Raw genomic sequence first — 6,646 nt, forward strand, 5'->3', positions numbered from 1 at the left:
GGAGGTACAGTCTTTCATTAACTAAATCTAACAGGAAGGGATGGGTCTACAGGAAAGATCTACAGGACCTCTACCAAACCTGCCCAGTGTTGAAGTGGTGTTGAGCGTCAGAGTGGCAGGAGAGCTCAAACAGCAAGAACACATCCAGCCGTCTGATCGGCTCCTGAAAAGCAAGGCTCGCAGGAACGTGAGCCGCTAATCAGCGAGCTCTTATGACTTATTCACGCTCCAAGACTGCAGAACTCACGAATGCTAATTAGATGTAAGGAGTGACAGGACGAATGCGTGGTCACACGGCAGGAAACTTGAAGTCATGGAAGGAGAAACCATAGAAGTGCTGCATTATTGAAGAATGACGCCAAAACTGGATGACTGAAAAGAGCGATTGCTCCCCAGAGAGGAGGGAAACTCATACCTGGGTGAAGATGAAGAGTCTCTCTCTGTATACATACAACACTCACCCCTGAAGGGTCAGGAGCAGATGGTCAGGTAAGCGTATCGGGGTCGCGAAGAGAAGATTCAATGAGAATGATAACCACTGTAATGTATATAAATTATCATCTACATAAACTAGCAACAACTATTTCTGGATTTTGTTACATATTTCAAGCTTATTATTATTATTATTATTATTATTATTATTATTATTATTATTATTTGCTTGTTCTGTTCTTTCTAGAAATAAATGCTTAAACTTTGCAAAATAAAATGTTTTCAAGCTTGAAATTAGTCAAAGAATGTCCAGAAATATTTGATTTATTGTATCTTATAATAGAAAACATTCAAGTTATTCACATTTGCTGAATTTTTGCTGAAAATGTAAAGAAGGTGTGTTATAGAAGTGCAGTTATAAATGCGTCGCTGTTATAATGAACCCATTTTACCCAGATCCACAATTTACATTAAAAAAAAAAGTTTGATCTGTTCAGTCAGTTCTCTCATTCAGAAAAAAAAACGACAAAACCGGTAAAATCACAAAGTTTTATTTGCTACATTAATCCAATTTATCACGTATTGGTATTCTTTTGTATAAGAAATGTAAGTTTGCACAACTCTTTATTTATTTATTTATTTATTTATTTATTTATTTATTTATTTAAGCATGTAGACTGTGGTACTGGGTAAATTGAGTTCACCCTCATTATAGCAGCTCTGCAGGTTGTGAGTGCTACAGATGTGAAAGCTCTCTTCTCCTCTATCTATCAGTACTGTGAGACCACAACAGGACCAGAGCTGATTAAACGTCTTATCCAACCTGTAACTATATAAACTATAAACTATATAAACTATAATTATCGGGCTGTCCAGCAGGATAAGCGTGTCTACATGTTTCTATTAAAATGGCCAGTGAGTGTATAGATTAGATATCATTCCCTGACATATATAGTATGCAGTATTTGTGTATTTCTTTTCTTAAACAAAAAAAAAGTCACATCAGTAATTGGAGTGGAGTGATGAGTACTTTATTAATCCCCAAAGAGGATATTTAGTTTGAGCTGCTGCTACTCTCACTGTGTCTGGAGTTATTATGTTGATGATATTTATATTAGATAGAATGATATGAATTATTATAATATTTGGAAATCGGAATAAGTAATTGGTTGAAAGAACGGTGTCTTACTAAATAATTCAATAGTTCACCTTTTAAATCAAATGGCTTGTGTGCATGTGTGTGTGTGAGAGAGAGCGAGAGAGAGAGAGCGAGAGAGAGAGAGCGAGAGAGAGAGAGAGAGAGAGAGAGGTAAGTAAGTTGCAGTCAGCTGCACTCGAGTGCCTATCTCATTTCCTCATGGCAGCCCTGAGTATTCAGACAGCCGGCTTGATTACAGCTTACAATGCTGACAGGAAATAACAGCACGCACGCACACACTCACACACACACACACACACACACACTCACACACACACACACACACACACACACACACTCACACACACACACACACACACAAACACACACACACAGAAGTTGAAGAAAACTCAACAATGGACCCCTAACCCACAGTTCCCAGCCTGTAACATAGCTCGTTGATGTTGTTTGATCATCACAGCTACATGGAGACGAGCCACTGTGAAGCACTGGAGCAGAGGGCGGGGACAGGACCACAGGAAGTCAGGTAAGATCCTGCATTCTTCTCTTCCTCTGTCACTGATTTACTTTCTACAGATATGTAATGTGCACTGGTGTGTGCTCTACTGTGCCATTCAACCTTCCTGAGACAAAAAGTAACCTGAGATCGTTCATCTACAATGACTTCCAGCGGCACGAGCGTAGGCACGCGCTGGGGACGAAATGTGGGCGTGTCCAGTGATGCGACTAGCCGTAATTAGAGTGCACGTGATCCGTGACATCGAGCACACACTGCTTCTCCTTCGTCTTATATGACAAGATGCACATAAGCACTCCTGAATTTTATACACAAACACCAAAATCTCCCTCCTGAATCATTCATTGTAGCTATCTAATATCGGAATGCCTGTTGCTCCACCCACTGAGAAACGTTATTACCATGGCAACCAGTAGTAGGAAGGCCTCCAGGCCACTTTAAGTGTTTAAAGGAGAAGTTCACTTCCAGAACTAAAATCTACAGATAATTTCCTCACCCCCTCGTCATCCGAGATGGTCATGTCTTTCTTTCTTCAGTCGTAAAGAAATGATGTTTCTTGAGGAAAACATTTCAGGATTTTTCTCCATATAGTGGACTTCAATGGCAACCTTCCGAAATTTAGTTTAAATGCAGCTTCAAAGAGCTCTAAACCTCGATCCCAGCCCAGGAAGAAGGATCTTATCTTGTCATTTCCTTAGAGAAATAAAAAATGTTATACTTTTTAACCACAAAAGCTCGTCTAGCACTAGCTGTATATTGCGTGTCCGCGACGCTACGTACTTCGTAATCACATAAAAAGGTCAAATGTGACGTAGGCGGAGCTACAGACTAGTGTGGAGAAGGATGACCGCTCCAAAGGTGTTGTGTATGGAATGACACAAAGTTATATGAACCTTTTTGCTAGTAAAGAGCGGCGTTTAACTTATTTGCACTTCCTTGGTCTTTGCACGCTCACTTTGTAAACACTGGGTCTGTAGCTCCGCCCACGTCACGCGTGACCTTCCGACGTGATTACTTTGTGAATTTATGTACTGAAAGTGAAGTTCTCCTTTAATCACCGTATGTGTGACTTCAGTATGAACACCATAAAGGAAACGTGTTTATTATTTCTCCACACACAGATCCTGTGTTCCATGTGGATGTGACTCGAGTCACTGACCTAACTAACAGCACCGTTTCTGTAATCACAGTAGTGAAGGGAGAAGCAGCTCACGATGTCGCACTAATTAAAAAAGGTCTTCTTAGTTTTTCAAACCGGTGACATACTTTATTTTCCCCCAGCCCGTGTTTACACCCGCTGACTGACTCTGCCGCTGCTCAGAAGACGGTCACGGAGAATGACTTCCTGGATGCACTACAAAAGCAGCAGATGAAACTGGAGGACAACAAAGGCTTACTGGCAGAGGTAATGCAAAATCGCTCTTGTTTCAGTTAGCCAACCTGTGTGTTACTCTATCCCCTGCGCTCCACGAAGCTCCTTCATCACATGCCTGTATTGTGTTATTTATTTGTCTGTGTAGCCGGCTTACATGGCCTAATATCTCAATAGACCAGTCCCAATAGGCCAGGAGCTCCCTAAAATAAATAAGGAAAATTCTATATTTTGTCTCTATTTTGGCTGTGACTGGTGTGTGTGTTATGTGTGAGAGCAGCTGATTCGTATCGAGCAGGACCTGAGGGAGAGGGGACGTGTACAGGAGGAGAGAGAGCAGGAAGTGGAGCGTTTGAGGCAGGAAGAAAACCGCCAACGCTGGAGAAGTCTGTGCTTCCTCATCCTCAGCCAGCGCACTGCGAAGTATGAACTCTGTCATATCATCTATCTTATGTAATAGATAGGATTCCCTCAGTAAGTCCATCGGAGCTCTGAATAGGAACTGTATGCACACATGCTGGCGCTCAGGTGCCGAGTGCTGAGTTGTGTAGATAGAAAAAGGGGAAAAAAAATTCTTCAGGGCAGTGAGTTATCAGATCGCTCATTAAGATATTCTCATGTAAAAGAATATATGTTGATTATTTTAAACAGTTCATTCTTTCAAGTGTAATAAGATGGACATTAATGTATGCCTCTGTGTGTTTGTTGCAGGCCGTGGGTGACGAGCTACTATAAGAACATACCTATGCACATCTACTGCTTGCCTATAGAAACAGTACAACGTAGAAAGAAGAAGAAGAAGAAGAAGAAATGCAATTAGGTTGACTTTAAATTAACGTGAAAAGCAATGTATAGCCTACACTGTATACAAAGATGGGTGACAAAATAAAGGAAAAACAACATCAAGTGAGTTAGTAAGGTTCTGGACCGCCACAGTCTGCCAGAACAGTACTGTACTGGAGATGAACACAGATCTTCCAAAAGATGATGATGGTGATGATGATACAATGATCATGATGGTGTTACAGACATCTATTTGATGTTATGATGTTGAATACAGATGATGATGATGGTAATGCACAATTAATAATGATGATTATAATAATGATGGTTATGATATGATGATGATGATGATGATGATGCTGTCTAACCCTGTTGCTTTTTAGTACCTCTCACTGGTCTTTATTTGGGTTGATTGAGCTTCATTTAGCTAGATTTACACTTCCTAATCATCAAACCATCACCAGCTAATGGAGAACCTGGAGAACACGAGATGTATTGTTCATACAGACAGTAGTAACACAAGCTCTGGATTGAACTGGTCCACACACCCATGCCACTCTTACAGGACTTCACTGGAAATATGGTTCTTTACTTCACAAACAAACTGTTGATGTCTGTTGATGATTTTTTTATTTAAGCTTACTTATACTGTGCCAACAAATAAATATTAGCAGAAAATGTGCTCTTTTTCCAGGTCATTACGATATTGTAAACAATATTGTAAACAAATATAAACAGCAACCTTTCACATTGAATTCCTGTAGAGAGCTGAACCCAAATGGATCCCATTAATAAATAGTGTAGAAGAGCTGCTACAGGATATTAATGTCTCATCCTAAAAGACAATACCAACAGATGTCTCATAGAAAAAGCTCCAGAAAATGATAGAAATTCTCTTTCATTCCTGTACATGTTTCTTATTGGACTTCTTTGGGTTATTTTGACAAGAAAAATTTCAATCTGCTTATTGTTTAAATGACTGTCCCATCTTGGGATCATTACTTGATACAGCAACATGATCATGGAAATATATGATTTGTCTTGGACCAGTCAGGTTCCACACTTAACATGGAGTTTCATCAAATCCCAGTAACACAGATGGTTCCAAACAAGAAGGTTCCAATTTCTTAACACGTCTCCTAAGATCAGTTCACGTCCACACGCTGCTCAAGTCTGTACATGATTCCTACAACTGCCAATCAACGAGTCTGAGCCTGTGAGTGCCACCAGCAATGAGCAAATTCACCATGCAAAAGAAATACTAAAATATGTAAACATTAATCCTAATTAATTAATTAAATTATCCTGTATTGCATTTTTGTATTGCAATTTTTAACTGTATTTTCCTAAACATTGTTTGCTGTCATTTACAGTCCAGATGTTTGGTGTTTTCCTCGATGAGCTCAGTGAGCCTGGAGCATTTCAGTGGACATACTGTACAGCCATCTCACATGACCCTTAATACTCAATACAACTGTGCTAGTATACCTGTAGTCCTTTCTTCACATTTTCCTTTTCCTTAATTTTTTGTCATTGCATTTTGTAACTGAACCCTAAATATCGTTTGTTTCTATGACATTTGGTTCATGGGCTTATTTCACAGGTCATGTGAGTATGCTACACTCAGCAGTAGAGAGTTCCTCAAACTGACCAAAGTGCTGCTGATTATATCACACTGGTCTGCTTTCTGTTGTTTTGCTGTGCCCAAATATATGGTCTTTTCTGACAACATTTAAATTATTTACATTATTATTCCCGTCTATTTATTGATTCAAAGAATAAACACCCAAAACACACTGTACATACACAAATGAAATGAAATTATCATTTAGTCGGCCATGGTGCAGCAGTGCCTCCTCCTCTGAATAGTTTAATAGAGTGAGCACGGGGCAGCGTGAGTCCTGTCCCAATGGGTCTCTATCACTGCTTGTGTAATTGCTGCAGCTCCTGTGTAACTAGATAAATATAATAATAACCCTGTGGAGCTAAAAGGGACTGATTAGTGAAAGCTTGACTGAAGATGCTGTGTCTCAGTCAGCTCTCTAGCTCTCTAGCTGGTGAATCAGTATATCATATACACAAGTTCAGGCTCTGGTAAGGGCTCACTGCACATTGAGACACTCATGACTCAGTTTACCAGCAACAAGCAGAACTGATATATTTCACCATTTTCCAGTGGCGTTCAATGTCACTTTAATGTAGCAGTATTGGAGACAGCAAATCCTGGAGAATGTAATACGAAGCTGTTGTTACAGCAGTGACTCTATTGCACTCAGCCTTGCTAGTCAGGTAAGTTATTCATCATGGATTTTTTTCTTTAAGTCTTCTACAGTTTGCACACAATAATTAGACAATTATGCCTTATTTGCTTTATATTATATTA

The sequence above is a fragment of the Hemibagrus wyckioides genome, linkage group LG19, assembly GCF_019097595.1.
Source record: "Hemibagrus wyckioides isolate EC202008001 linkage group LG19, SWU_Hwy_1.0, whole genome shotgun sequence".
Lineage (NCBI taxonomy): Eukaryota > Metazoa > Chordata > Actinopteri > Siluriformes > Bagridae > Hemibagrus > Hemibagrus wyckioides.